Source organism: Daphnia pulicaria, chromosome 1, assembly GCF_021234035.1.
Source record: "Daphnia pulicaria isolate SC F1-1A chromosome 1, SC_F0-13Bv2, whole genome shotgun sequence".
NCBI classification, from domain to species: Eukaryota; Metazoa; Arthropoda; class Branchiopoda; order Diplostraca; family Daphniidae; genus Daphnia; species Daphnia pulicaria.
In genome coordinates this window covers 23983909-23999272 of record NC_060913.1, presented here as the reverse complement: position 1 = coordinate 23999272, position 15364 = coordinate 23983909, and positions in this window count along the sequence as shown.

The window sequence follows — 15364 nt, the reverse complement described above, 5'->3', positions numbered from 1 at the left end:
AATTGTTCTTAACATTTCTTACAAGGTTGTACTTGTATGAAACTATATGCATTCTTTTCCATACTTTATTAACCTGCAATCTATTCACGTCTTAAGAAGAAACCAATTAATATTGATATTTAAATCACCAAAACTTTATCTCTTTCTTACTTGATTGCATTATAGATTCATAATAGTTAATACATTTTCTGGTGGGCAAAACTGGATTTTCTAAGCAAAGCTAACGCGGTGGATTCTGCCATGGATGTTCACAAAAACCTGTATCCATACCAGGAAATTCCTCCAGTAATGAATTGAAAAGTGAAAGAATATTTGTTCATAATCTTTGTCATCCAAATTATGGTTTTAATAGACCTTGAAAGACAAGCGTACTGTCGGAGTCAGGCGTTACTGTTGGAGTCAAATGATTGACAAACTCAGTATGTGTAGAAATGTCAATCAAGAAAAATTGTAATAATATAAAGAGTTGGTCAATAATGCTGAAGTTCAGCTCTTTTCTGTTTACAGTTTTTCGTCTGCATGATAACGGAAACTTTCCATCGACCACAAACCCATGCGCTAGATACGACAACAGTTGAAAGACATTATAAACCAACCCAAGCTGCTCATTATCTCGTCCGGTCAAGACTGGGATGGGATTCACCAATGCATCTGCTCTGTTAGTCTGGTAATATTTAAAAAAAAACTATTTTGTTGATGTACTTTCAACAAGTGGTTTGAATCGTGGTCAACTTTTGTAAGCTAAACTTGATAAATTGAGCCATAATTATTCTCGATTAATTTATTTTTTCTTGTTATCCAACGCAATCTGTTTAAGTGAGAACATCCATCAAGGACTGCAACTGGAGATCTCACCTAATCAAGTTCAAGAAGTTATTTATTGCGCTCCTCGAGGACTACTTCTCCTGTCAACTGGAAATGGATATGCGTGAACTTAAACCATTTATTCCAAACGCAAAACCCGGCTGCACTTGTGTATGCACTATGAAGAAGATAGCAAGTGGTATCGTATGGAATAGGTATCAGTTGAAATCTTGTGAACTGGAAGTGATCTTGAATTTCGAAGCGGTATTAAAATGTTTACCCTCCACGATTCCCTACATTTTTTTGCAGTAAAGTAACTCAGCAAAAAAAACTTTTTTTTTCTTGATTTTTAATTAATGTATTTCTGTAAGATCCTGTTTAAAGCTCGAATTGACCGGGATTTATGTTGGCCTTCTTCAGCTTCGCCTCTTCGATGAAAAATTCTAGTACCGTGTTCTGCTCTTGGATCCCGTGGACCCCAGGACAGAAACCTTCTGTTCCGGAAACATCCATTCCTTGTGGCTTGTAACAATGACGAGAGGCAACAGAACTGGAAAGGTTTTTATAGAGTTTGGAAAGGAGGTATATGGACCGCATGTTTCTCTAGTGGTCAGTGGATCCTTTCTTGTAGACAGGGGTGGTGTGAGCAGATTTCCAACCAGAGAGAACTTAAAGGCGCAGAACTAATTCTTAAAGAATTTTCAACAGACCACCATTATTATAGAGACGAAGGATGTCTTTGTCTGGTTTCAGCTCACTTCTTCGCGTTGATTTTGTGGCGTATACGTTTTTGCTGTCTTTACTGTGCTCGTTAGGCAACTGACCTGGCAGTTGAGGCTGAGGAACTCCAGTTTTTTGGTTAGTCGCTTGCAAAGGAGGATCTTTCTTTGTTGTGGGTGAGTGAAAATAACGTTATCGACCCAAAATTCCACGCAAATAATGATTTTTTTGTTTTCGACAGCGACAGTTGTATGGTTATCAAAGAAATTACCAAAAAAACTGCCCAAAAAAGTATACTTATATAATTTCAAATTTTTCTTCTCACAAATATTAGGGAGCACTAACATTGTGAATCAGTGTACAAAAGCATATTTTAAAATTTTTAAAAACAAAGGTCATTATTGTCGTGAATTGTGAAAGTGTGGAAAAGTCTATTTTATAAAAAAAAAACACAAGAATATTTTTATATGTTATAGGTTCCACAGTGTAGGAAAAATACAAACTACTACCCAAATGTGTATCCTGAAACATTTATGAACTGCCGTCCTACTAATACGGCTTATCAGCTTGACGCAAGATCTACATGAATATTGAACGCATATTTCCAGAAATCCAGAGTTAAAGGAGCTTTATTTCCTCCAATTGCTTTTTTTTTGCAAATTTCGTATCTGCTGACATATTCTTTTATGTCGTTTAACATTTTATGCCATTTAAATCTTGTTGAATCCTTGCCGTTGTTTTCTTTCTCCTTATTGTCCTGCATATGGACTGTTATGAAATATCGTCCAAATAAATATACTTGAAGGGATCCAGGGACCAATATTCTTCCTGAAGATGTAAACTGAGTAGACTATTCTCAAGTTCGATGATGGACGATGACAGACATATACAACGTTCTCAACGAAGACAAAGAAGTCATCGAACTTGGAATTGGGATATTGTTAACTTGAATGCAGTGATATTTTTCGCGTTATTGAACAACAAGAAGATCTGAAAATCAGGTTTTTGGGGCAAGTTGGCATAATATTAGACTATTAGATATAATTAATTCTAAATATTCAAATATGTCAATTATTACTTGAAACTTGGAACTTGGAAAAAGTTTCAATTTTTTTTAATGAAATGCTGATTTTTGCCGATTTTTTAAAGAAAAAATGTCGATTAATTTTCGTGGCGCAGGGACGAAATCCTAGCCCGGGGGAAGAAAAGAGGGAAGAGAATAGGATAGAACAAAGGGGTCCGGCAGTTTTCCCTCTTCTCTTCTTCCCTCGGGACAGGATACACTCCACGCGACGTGAGAAGAGAAATCCAAATTTAATAAAAACATTCAACAGCGATTGCGATTGCGATGCATTCCTTTGAAAAACCAAATGTTAACATCTTGCTTACAAGTGATTTTCTAACGCTGTAGCGATATGAGGAAGTACATCAAAGGGTTGTTTTGGGGGTTGTTTATTTGTTAACATTTGACTTTTCCTTGTTTGATTACAAAGGTTTACTTTCGGCAGCGGCTCTTTAAGGTCTGAATGGTTCAATATCGCTTTAAATGAGAGCTACAAAAAATAACTTCGTTGCAAAAGCTAATAACATGAAATCTTGAATAGCTTTAACAAGCAATCCACCACTCAAGTGCACCAAATCCATGGACCCCCCTTATTTTTCCCATTCCGCTATGGGACCTAAAAATCTGAAATAATTCAGGGATATCCAATTTTTTACTCCGGATTCACCTGTTTTTGCAGAATTGAAATATTCCCTGCCGTTCGGGAGATATTTAATGTTAAAGTTTGACTTTTTTCAAATTTTAACAATTTTGGGGGGTCTTTGGCATCGCTTTTTGGGTAAATGCTAACCTTAAAAAACAAACAAATTCAACCAAAAGTTTGCTCGGCCATCCCTTAACACCAATCCAAAAGGAATTTACATTTCGGATTAGATTGGCCGAGTTATTCCCAATCTAGTAAAGTGTAATTTTGACCAGTTTCCCACCCAGACTAGTCGCCATTTTTTATGACTCTCCCTCGCGTTCCTAGCGGATGACAGACGAAGCATACGAGTTCTCTACACCTCGGGCTTCATATTGGCGGTCACTAGACTATATGAAAAGGCCTACAGTATGTCCCCCGGTCTAAAGTGAAGGCCAGGAAAGCGTAGCTTCGTCTGTCATCCGCTAGGAACGCGAGGAGGAGGTAAATGTGCCAGATATATTTTTTAGATTACATGTTATGCGGGTAATTTTTTGTTGAAACTGTTTCTTAATTCGTATTTGAAACATGAACTGTACGTTGGAGGGCCGTTGTCATGTACAACAGACGGAAAGTGTATTAGAAAGTGTTGATTGAGTTTTATTGGCAAATCAGGGTAGAGCTTTTGGAATAACTTAAAATGCTTCGTGTACACTTTAAAAAATAATTTAACAAACCCTCTGTTAATTTTGTGGCAAAAACGATGGCTGTGATCTCCTGTAATTGTATTAACAACTTCCAGTGGTTATCGGTACCCCTGTCTTCGACTAAATCAGACAAAATGTAGGTAAGCTGGTGGAACAAAGACAATCTTTCATTTGTGGTGAGTTTAGGAGATAAAACAATGCCAGGGGATTTAATATCATTAAGCTGACTAGTCGCATTCCCTTTTCTACGTCGAACAGAAAATTTGTTCAAACGCCTTGTGTTAAGCGTTTCGAGCGTTATTTTTTTCTTACCTGTATAAACTCGAAAAGGACACAACTCATAAATGTCCTCTGGAAGAATACGCATTATATCGATAGTTCCACTTTCAGAAGTGTGATAATACTTTGAACGATCAAGCACACCATCTCTTTTTTGGCCTATAACATGCAACACTTAACCTTCTGCTTCCTCCAATTTTCTCAAATCTTTAGCGTGTTCGATTTTCCCACGAGATATACGAAATCATTTTCATTGAAGGTGTGGCAGATACTATCTTTTGGGCAGTAACAATTGAGGACAATAATAATCATGGCTAAAATCATCAACCAAGCCGAAAATTTTGTATTTTTTCGGTGCCGTCTCTCTTCTGGACGGCCATTTGCAAATTTTTTTGTGTGAGCCGTCTCTCAAATTTAGGAGGCCATTTGTAATTTTTGTGGGTGTGTGACGTCTCTCATAAAGACGGCCATTTTTTCAATTTTCTTAAATTATTGCACCGTAACCAGCAACAAACTCTCCTTTCTCTGTCTCTCGCCAATGTTTAAGATGAAAATTGAAAGGAAATCCAAACCTCAACGAAAATAGGCAAGAAGTCTCAGAAAATCAGGAAGGCGCAGCTGCGTCGAGAAGGGATTCTGCCTCCTTGGATGAAGCCACCACCACCACCTAAAATAGGTTAAAAGATTCATTTTTCACATTTTGTGATCACTTGATATTGCCGTGAATTTATTTCTGGTTTATTTTGTTGATGGTATACAATGCCACAATGGGATCGTCATTATATAGGTGATTCATCTCCCCTGTCCCCACTTTGCTAAACTAGGCTCCTAACAAGACCCTCAAAAAGAAATCGCCTATTGAAGAAGTCATAGCAGAATTTAAACAGATTCGCTTTGATGAAGAAAACCACGAGGCAAAACCAAAAGTTAAGTATTGTTACGCAAATCCAGTATTTTACTATTCACAGAAATAGTGTGTTGTCTCATAAGGTTCTAGTCATGGATAATGAGTAATCTCATTTTCAACAAAAGGTCCCTGAATACTTCATATTATCAAGGAAATAATATTTCTCTTATTTAACAGGCTCCCTATTGATTCTGGAAAACTGATGATACTTCTGAAGAAGTTATTGTTTATAGTGTTATAATGAAGTAGTGATTTACTAACACTCTACATCCCAGCACACAGCTTCCACCATCCAATAGAGAGCATGCAAAATACTTTCCAACAGAAGATTGAGGTAAAACTTTGCTGATGTTTCAAATTACTGTTCACTTGCCTAAACAAGTAATAGAAAACAGTTTGTGACTTTGTGATTTGAATAGATGTTCTTGAAATTGAATTGAAAGTTTGCACAATTTCACTCTCTATTAGTTGTATCTTGTTTAATTTATGTTCAATTAATTTTTGCTCAACAGCAAAATTAGCGGTTTTATTTTCCGAAAATTTTGCCCGTCAACCAATTCTTTGAATTTTCTAGATCTCGGAGACCATTAACCGAGCGACCCATTGCAACAGTTTGTCCCGTTTCGACACTCGGATGACTTCACCCGACCAATATATTTCGTTCTTTTCCCTTTCCCGTGACGTCGCACCAGTACGAACTCCAATTCTGGATGACGAATCGCCACGAAAAAACTTGACTCCACACTTGCAAGGCCTTCTTCCAATAACACGGGGATTCCTCAACGCGAAACCATTGAGAGATGCTCTTCGCCCGCGCTACTACAAGGACATACGCTACAGACCAATAGAGTACCCAGACCCTCGACCAGTTCAAGCTCCAATTCGGGTTCCATTGCCGGATCTAACCCCAGCTGAAATAGTGGCACCAGTTCCAGCTCCAAGATAATTTCAGCCAGCTCGTGAGGAGCCAGTGGCAAAAACATCGGCTCCAACTAAGCCGGTAATCGGCCCAGACGACGAAAACGAAATAAAGTGGGAGGTAGCCGGGTCAGCTGCTCCAAGAGCTCGCCTTACCAAGCCAGTCGAGGGAACGAGCTTAAACTTTGTTGGTCAGAAACCAATTCAACGGACTACTCTTCTCCATCCGAATCTTCCACTGACGAAAACGAAAGAGGATTCACCCACGAATTGGAAAGGAATCCCGCCTTTGCCTGCTGCTACTGTGGTTGGAGTCCTATCGGATGATGATGTGATTGATGTTGATTGAAGAGGAATGTGTCCGGATGAATTGTTTGTGTGACCATTTGTTGCAATGGAGCCGATGGAGGCAACAGCATGACTGGATGCATCGAATCCGATTGCGTCGGAATACTAGTCGTTGGCTGAGTTAAGGTCGGCGCCAAAGGGTGTGGTGCCGGAGCTCCAAGGTTACTGTTAATGCTGGATGCACGGTAATCTCCAAGTTTGCCATGCCAGACGACGGAGTGACATATTTTTGTTGCCGTGGTTCAACTGCTGAAGCTGTGTTAGTAGATTCGCCAGCCATTGGTCGCTATTTTTGCAAAAGGCCTAAATATGGAAAAAATGAGACAGATTTCTGCGGGGCAGTTACCGAGGACATAGATTGCAAAGATGTCAGTGGGATAGCAAGACTGGAGATACGAATTAAAAAATGAAATCAATGCCATAATTTGCATAATTTTCAAGGCATTTTCTAATTAAGTAAGACATTTTATTTGTTAATTAACGTTTTGCCATGAAAGCCAGTAACTGTATCGTCTCACCAAACTCTCAGGGACCAGATATGTTTGAGATGTATTGTATCAATGTGGACATTAGGATTAACCGATAATCAATATAACCATCTGACGTGACAATTGCTTAAAAATAGATTAGATAAATCTCTTGGGTAATTATGGAGAAGAGAAAACCGCGTTGGACAAGTTTTTGAGAATGAATTATTCAATTCAATTATTGTGTATTTCGGTTTAAATTTCATGTTTAGGAAGAAAAAAACAAGTATGAAAAATGAATGAAATAACGAAGAATGGCAATGAAATAACGAAAAATAACCAGTAAGGGTTACAATTAATAGGCAGTATCAGAAAAAAGGGGGTGAATAAAAAATGAATGAAAGAATTACAAATGGGAATCATGGCAATCTAATCAAAAAAACAAAAATTACATCTTTTATCCTTTACTGACCTCTTAGAACAATTGACATATCTAGAACCTCGTGCATAAATTCAAATTTGCACTAGTGAACAACAATTGCAGAAAAAAACGTTATTATTTCCAACGATGTAATTTTTTATGCTCAATTGTTTGTTTCCAGCAATTTAATCCAAAATGCATTGATTTGTTCCAAAGGACAAACCGAGTTCTTGAAGTTTTGATGTGATAAGATTTGTAAATCCAAAACAATCTTTAATCCCACATATGCATGACAGTAATTGACCATTACATACTTGATCACTTTGAATAGCAAGTCCTCGTTTTGGTAAAGCTCCGGAAGATACATTTTTTCGGTTGGCTAAGGATGGCTGAATGACAACACCGGGAGATGCAGAGGCAAGACGAGATCCACCAGTAGTCGAATGAGGAATTACATCCGTTGTAACATGGGAATTGAGGCTTATTTGTTTTGTTGCCTACAAACAAAAATTAATCAGATTTGGAAAATGTTTGAAAACAAATTATTTTAAATACCTTCGGCTTTAAACATGCTCTAATTGGAAGAAGATCTAGGTCTTTGTGATCAAATCGCTGTTCCTCGTCACGGCGCTTCAATTCCTCATTGGCACTTGAAAAAGAGAAATGGTATTGAAAACAAGAAATTGAAAAAAATACATTTTGATATTTTAGAAATATACTTTTGAAAGCATTCCTCTTCGGCTTGAAGGACTTGTATCGCCATCCGGTCAAATTCTTCGTCGGCCAAATTTTGTTCAAGCTCTTCCTGTCTTTGTCGCTCCTGTTCAAGAAGACGATCCTCCTCAGCTCTTAGGCGATCGCTTTCGGAATAGTGTTCCATCTCCTCGAGGGATAAACGTCGTTTTTCGACCAATTCCACTTTGGTTTCCTCTTCAAACGAAATGATTTTACCCGAACTCAACGACGAAGGGACAGAATAACCAGATACACAGCCTGTCTCTGATGGAGTTGTCGCTCCAGACAGAATCGAGTCGACAGAGACTTTTCCTTAACGTTCGAAACTTTCGATACGTTAGAAACGACAGTCAAGTTATTGTTAATGGTGGAAGTGGTAACGGGAGAAAGAAGTTTAACATCCAAAGTATCAACAGAAACAAAATCCGACAGCAAAAACATTTCATTCTCGGTGGCAGCCGGAAACGTTTCAACAGCTGTTGAATCGCATTGACATTCACAACAATCTTAGGATATGGCTGGCAATCGGCTGGCCCCAATGCTGTCTTAGAAGAATGGATGGAGACGGAATCTGAAGAAGGCAATTTTTGGTGTGCACCATAAGATTTTACTTCGTGAACAAAAATGACATCATGATCACAATTACCGCACGTGCTGTGTAATCTGAAAGTTAACTCAAATTTGCGTTAATGTTTCCGCAGCTTTCTCGTAAATTTCAGCAACATAGATGATTTGTAAAATAACAGCTCGCCAATTGACGTCCCTGCATTAACTCAGGGCTGGACGATTTGACCGAGCTGCATGGCTTTGGTTTTTTGGACTGTAGAATTAAGTTTGAGAGCGTTTCCTTGGTTTCTCTCCTCATTTAAAAAATCTCGTGCAAGAATCGTTGGTTAGGGCTCAATTTTAAGAATCAATAATTCAAGTTTTATTCGCCAACATTGTACAGAGTATAGTACTCTTCGAATAGTCATAAAAGAGATTTGAATATTTAAAATTATAAGGATAGCACTGCCTGACTAGTCAGAGGTATACTGCGTATCAAATTACATCGTTTTCTTGCCGGATAAAACAATGTTTGTTATCATGTTTTCGTATTTTATTTTTACAGATATGGTAATGATAGGGCATCAGCGTGATTTGCATTTTCGCTACATTGAGGCACGGAAAATATTTTCCCTCGACAAAAAAACAAAAAACTTATTGGTCCTTTCCTTGAGAGTATGGGCAGGCTCATCGCTCATGTTGTGAGTTATAAGAAGAGTATTATATTATAAGAGTATCAAATAACTCTGAACTAATAAATAATATGATTAGATCTATATTACCACTACTGGTATATTACTTTGCCCAGAACCTGCTATTAATTTTTTGGCTGGATTTTGGTCGCCTATTAAAGATGAAAAATGAAAAAATCAGATTATTGCCAAAGCAAAGGTAATTTTTGTTAATTTTACTGAAAAAATGTTTACTAATTATTATTTGATTTTGTATTTTTTCAGGAATGTCAAAACAGATTCTTCTGCTAAGCAAAACCTTTACGAAGCTCTTATGTAGTTATCCGAAATAGCAATTGTATAAAAAAACATTGATTCAGCGATTGAAGATTTGAAAAGATGTTTTAAAGTTCTAACAACGATGTGTCCAGCTGAGAGCAGGTTTTTAATTTGAAAAAAATTTCGCCAAGCAAAATTTTCAATTCATTTTCAGACGCTCAGGGACAGTCAGGGAGACAGTCAGGGAAAAAAACTAAACCTAAAACTTGCGTCTTACATCACAGCGTTTGACCGTGAGCGTTCTATGCAGTAACTCATGCACTGTGCTGATTCCGTTAAAAAAAGGATCGCTAACATTGCTGGTCGTCTCCCAACAAAACAAATGACTGCAAATTGCGAGGCGTTTTTGGAAGTAATAAAAGTTACCATTCTACGTAAAGTTCTATGTAGATTTTTATAAAGTTTGATCTCTCCTTCAACCCTTGGCTTTTACATTGGATGCTTGGATAAGAACGATCTGTATTGAATAAGGAGAGTTTACACGTCAACCTTCTATCAGAGAGAGCGCGAAAGAGAGAGAATTACAGAAAGGTAGGGGGATCGTTAGGTCATAGCCTACTACATTTAAGGAAGCCGAAAGGAATGGGATCCCCGCCAAGTAAAAAATTTAAATTGATTTCGATCACCCTTCCTCTTTTTTCACCCCAGCTGGGTAAACCCACGGGAGCCATCTAGTGGTCAGAAAAAAAAAATTAGAAAATATCTTATATTTTCAAAATATGTTCCTGCTGTGTTTTCGAATCATCTTGTTTGCGGTTTGAGTTGATATATATCAATATAATGTGTTCAAAATTTACGAATCAGTCATATAAAGTAAAAAAAAAAAACATTCCTTGTGCGTTCATTGTGCTATGTGAAGCAACTACCGGCAATTGTATTATACACCATAGAGAAAAGCGCGGCCAATTTTCGTGTATATTATCTCACTAAAAAATAACATTTCAGGTGAAATTGTAGTTGGCTTGATATGTGTATTATTAAAGACTGCGGTATTCAGGAAGAAACTTTTAAGTTTTACGTGTTTAAAAGAAGTTTACTAGTGTTGAATATTAATGTCAAAGAATCATTTTCATTACAGACGGAAATTTCTGCAGTTTTCAACCGGATTCCCCCACCTTTCGGTGGGTGGTAAGTTATAATATAACTTATTGCTATGTACGCGCAATGCGAGTTTCCCCTACCGACCGTTAGATATCACTCCCCTCCCGACCGATGGTCCGCTCGACCGGGCTCAGTCTAGTTTACGCCTCATGTAAACGCAGTAGCGTCCTGTGTGCTCGATTTATCAAATATTCTCTCTCGACTATCCGGGAATTGATAAAAATCCGGGTAGCCAGCGCCAAAATTCCGCGTAGTGGATGCATTAACATTTTCTTAAGCTTAAGCAGACACCAAAGCAAGCAGACTACAGTTCTTCGAACTCCAGTTACCATGATACGCCCTTGGTTAGAAAAGTGTCAAAATGACGCATCAAACTCTGCAAAGGGAAATATTACTTCCAGGTTGAAAATGTGGAAGCACCACTAATGAGACCTGATGACTTGAATAAAACAAAACAAAACGTTTTTTTTTTTCTTCTTCTTCTTTCTTTCGCTAATAAACAAAACAATTGTTTGATTTTGTACCAACCTACAACCTACAACAATCCTTTCTGATCTCTGGTGGAAGGAAATCCATTACACTCAACCAGACCCGCTAACTTCCATGACCACTAACTTCCGGACCCGCTAACATGCAAACCAATCTCTCGTCAATTAATTTTATTACCGATTTTTTTTTGTAGGCTTTCTTTGAAATGGAGTCTTCAACACATTCATATGATTCACTGATTGACAATGAAGCCACCACAGATTCCAAAGTGGGTTGGTAAACGCTGCCACATTCTTTGGCAATTTGCTTAACAATCCTATTCATCTCATTTTCAATACTAGTCTTATGTTACACCCGTTGCAACCAATTTTTACCATCATGTTCCACTGCTTTCACTAATGTTGGCCATCTGAATTATTTTTTAAATAGAATAGAAATATAATAAGAAATGAATTGCATGTTAAGTTAAAAATGTAGGCTAACTATTCTAATTTACTGCAGAAAGCTTTTGAGTAAAAAAACAAACATAATGAGCGAGATAATATCCGATATTATAATTTTTTTTTACATAATAGTCCTATATTCAATTTATGAAAAATATGTTAATTCACATTTCAATTGTTATAAAGATTTAACGAAGATTACTTCACTATAATTAAAGTACATTTGTTTAATTTTGAAATTTCACCATTAAATTTCAACAGATTTGTCCTTGGGAAATGAAGAAATCCAGATTTACCTTTGAACGTACTTCTTTTTCCAAAGAGAATTTTCATTTTTGATGAGTTCATTTAGTCGCGATGAACTTTGGGCAACATTAAAAACGTCATTTATTGACACATCAGTATAAACCAATATATATCTCAAAACCAGTTCTGGGGAAAGCTTCTCAAAAGTCATTTTAAAAAATTTAACGGAACGCAATTTTACAACACGTTTAGTGATTTGTTTGAAAATAATGTAGACTGAATCCCTCTTGTGATTTCAGCTTTGTGGGTTTCAGTTCTGGATTGTGACAACGTTTATTAAACGATAAAACTTTTAAAAAGGTTTTTTGGGTGTCATCAAAACGTTCGGTGGCGCAAAAAATCTACTGTTCAGAAAATTGCAGAAAAACCTGGAAGAAACCAGTTTGTTGTTTTGATATATTTAGTGCCCACGAATAATACCACTGACGATTGCGCTAATCCTAGGAAATCTGTTAATGAGAGGATTTCTCCGAAATCCATTAAAGAACCATTGCTATCAACGAGCTGTCGACGTCAATTGAATTTCTAGATTCTACAGTTTCTACTCGATCACTACAATAAATCTTAGTTTATTTTAGATATTTTTTAAATGATTATTTTCTTCCTTTTATTTGTAGCAAGATTCAAACCATGTCTGAAAATGGATGAAACAATTGAATAATCTCGATGGACAATATGTCGAACGATCTTTTCTTAGAGGCTCTTCTTTACTGAAAATACTGGAAATTTTGAGGTTTACTTTAAAAATAAGTCCTGGTTGTTGGCATAATTTGCATAATTTTCAGCTCGTAGAAAATATGCCAAGGGGCGAAAACAGAATAGCTATAGCTTTATTTTAATAGCTTTATTTTCTTCGGCCCGTTTGTCGTTGAGCTTCACGAGGCTAGCACGCAACTCTTCCGATCAAAAAATTTATTGAAGGGTGAATAATTACAAGCATAATCATCCTATACCATGGCATAATTGCTGGGATACTTAGCCGGTTGCCTTTCTATCGGCCATCTCGTACTGCCATCTCGTACTGACCACAAGGTGGCCCATGCTCGAGCCGCAGTATATAAGGTCGCCGCGGCCGTACTAAGTTATCAGTCACCGGCTAGGCGCTCTTCAAGGCGGACTTCATCCGGACATCCAGCTCGGCGCTCCCCTTTGGCTCCCTCTAGAATGGAGATTTCTGCCGGCCATCTCGTACTAGCCGGAAATTTCTGCCAGTCATCTCGTACCAGCCGGAAACTTCTGCCAGCCAACTCGTACCAGCCGGAAGATTATGCCAGCCACCTCGTACCAGCCGGTGCTGTTCTCTACCGCCAGATGCCACCTCGTACCACCATCTCGTACTGTACGTACGAGATGGTTGAAAAAATGAGTACGAGAATTTTTGGGTACGAGATGTCCGGAACCCGTGAAATCGGATATCGGCATGACAAGCAATTTCAAGCTTCGGCTGAATTCAAATATCACCGGAAGAGGCCCCCTAGCGTATTTCACCGCACCTATCATCACCACTTGTCAAAGCTCCAGTCAAACCAAAATGCTCTGTAAGTTTTTCTTTTTCAAAATAATGTATAAAAAATTTAAATATGAGTGTTTCACTTTAAACTTCCACTGTTATTGGAAAAGAAAATCGAGATTCATAGAATCAAAGACAAAGAATATCAACCTTTAGGGCGCAAAATTTTGAACAACACCCAATGCACTAACTACTACTGATATTACATATCGATCCAGTTTCTCCTACGTTTTTTTCGACGTTTACCGGCAGTTATCATCACGTGCATAAGTGTAGAGAACTGAATTTCGTTATTAGTGTAACTACATGTACGTTTCTTTTCATTAGCCTGAATATTTTACAGAAGCATTTTCGTCAACAGTCTAGTAAGCAGACATTTCTTTATAAGTTGCCAGTTGCCACATTAAATTACGGTGAAGAGCTTAATAAATTATCTGAGAACCGAAAAAATAATAGGTTGCTTCCTATTATTCACGTTTACTCCCAATTTAACAGCCCTTTACAATCGTGATAAATTAAACTGGAGGGACTTCAGAATTTTAATAATTGGTCTTCATTAAGTGATGTAACGAAAATATTAAAACATTTGGTGGATTGTTGCTGTAAGAAACGACGATTAAGAAGGAAACTTCTGTAAAATCATGGTTTATACTGTAAAAAATAAAGTTCATTAATGGAAAGTGTCAGTATGTGCTGATAAAAACAACAAAAATCTATTATTGAGCGAAATGTAAATTAAATGTTAACTGTTTGCAAGCAGTAGCATGCGAAAAGCGCTAGAGGCCAATGCATTTTATTTTAAATTTAACTTCACATAGCAGTCATTCAAACAACACGTACAGTCGTAGCACTACTACTGATTTTACATACCCATTCAGTTTATCCTACCTTTTTTCGTTGTTCAGCGGCAGAAAATGATCTTGGAGTCAAGCGAATTCTAATAACGTTCACAATGTTAAGGCTGCGGAGTGCGGATGGCTGACGACATATCGTGATCACACCTTTTTCTAACAAAGAAAGAGAATTACGTTTAATTGATAAAATTGTTTGTCGATGTGAATATGGAACTCCTTTAACACACTGGAGAGATAATCCGCTATAATACGTACCAATTCCGAATTTCAAAGTAATTCTGACATTCAATGACGATTCTATGCCGAAGACAATAAATTCCTTAACAGAACATCACTTGCATGTGTGAAGAGAACTTACTCTCGTATTAAGTTTAACCACGTTCATAATTCTATTTAACAGGCTTTAACCTTTCTTGGAGCACATTCGCCAAAGGCTGTCTGTTGTCAGTAGACTTTTGCTATATAACCTTTGCGTTCCATCTCAACTTGACGGATGCATCTAAATCAACTGGGAATCCAGAATTTAAAAAACTTTTCTTCTTAAAGTGATGTAACAAAAAATAAAAAAAATAAAGCGGATAGATGCTATCAGGAACGACGATAAAGAAGGAAAACATTAAAAGATCACGGCTTTAACAGTAACAAATAAAGTTCATTAAAGGATATTGTCAGTTTGTGCTGATTGCAACAACAAAAATCTATTATTGAGCGAAATGTAAGTGTAGCTTGTCAATCGGATTGCGGAACTCGCACGAGAGTACATACTAGAATATCCGCTATAAAACTTGCCCATACACCCAAATCAGACTCCGAACAGCCCTGATAATCTATTAAAGTAAGCCATAGTCTTACTAATTTTAAATTTTCGGAAATGATATGTAGTATGGCGTCTATCTAATAATTCTCTCCATTTTAATATCATTTATAATTAGAATTACAATATTAGATAACGTAATCACGCTCCGTAAACAAATTATATTCGTGCTCATTAATAAAATGAACCGATAAATGAACGGAGAGTTTTCAATTACTCTAAACCCTGGCCAAACACATTAGCTGAGGGACTAGTCGTGGGCTACTGTACAGCGCTCTATCCGCCGAAGATTTTTTTATT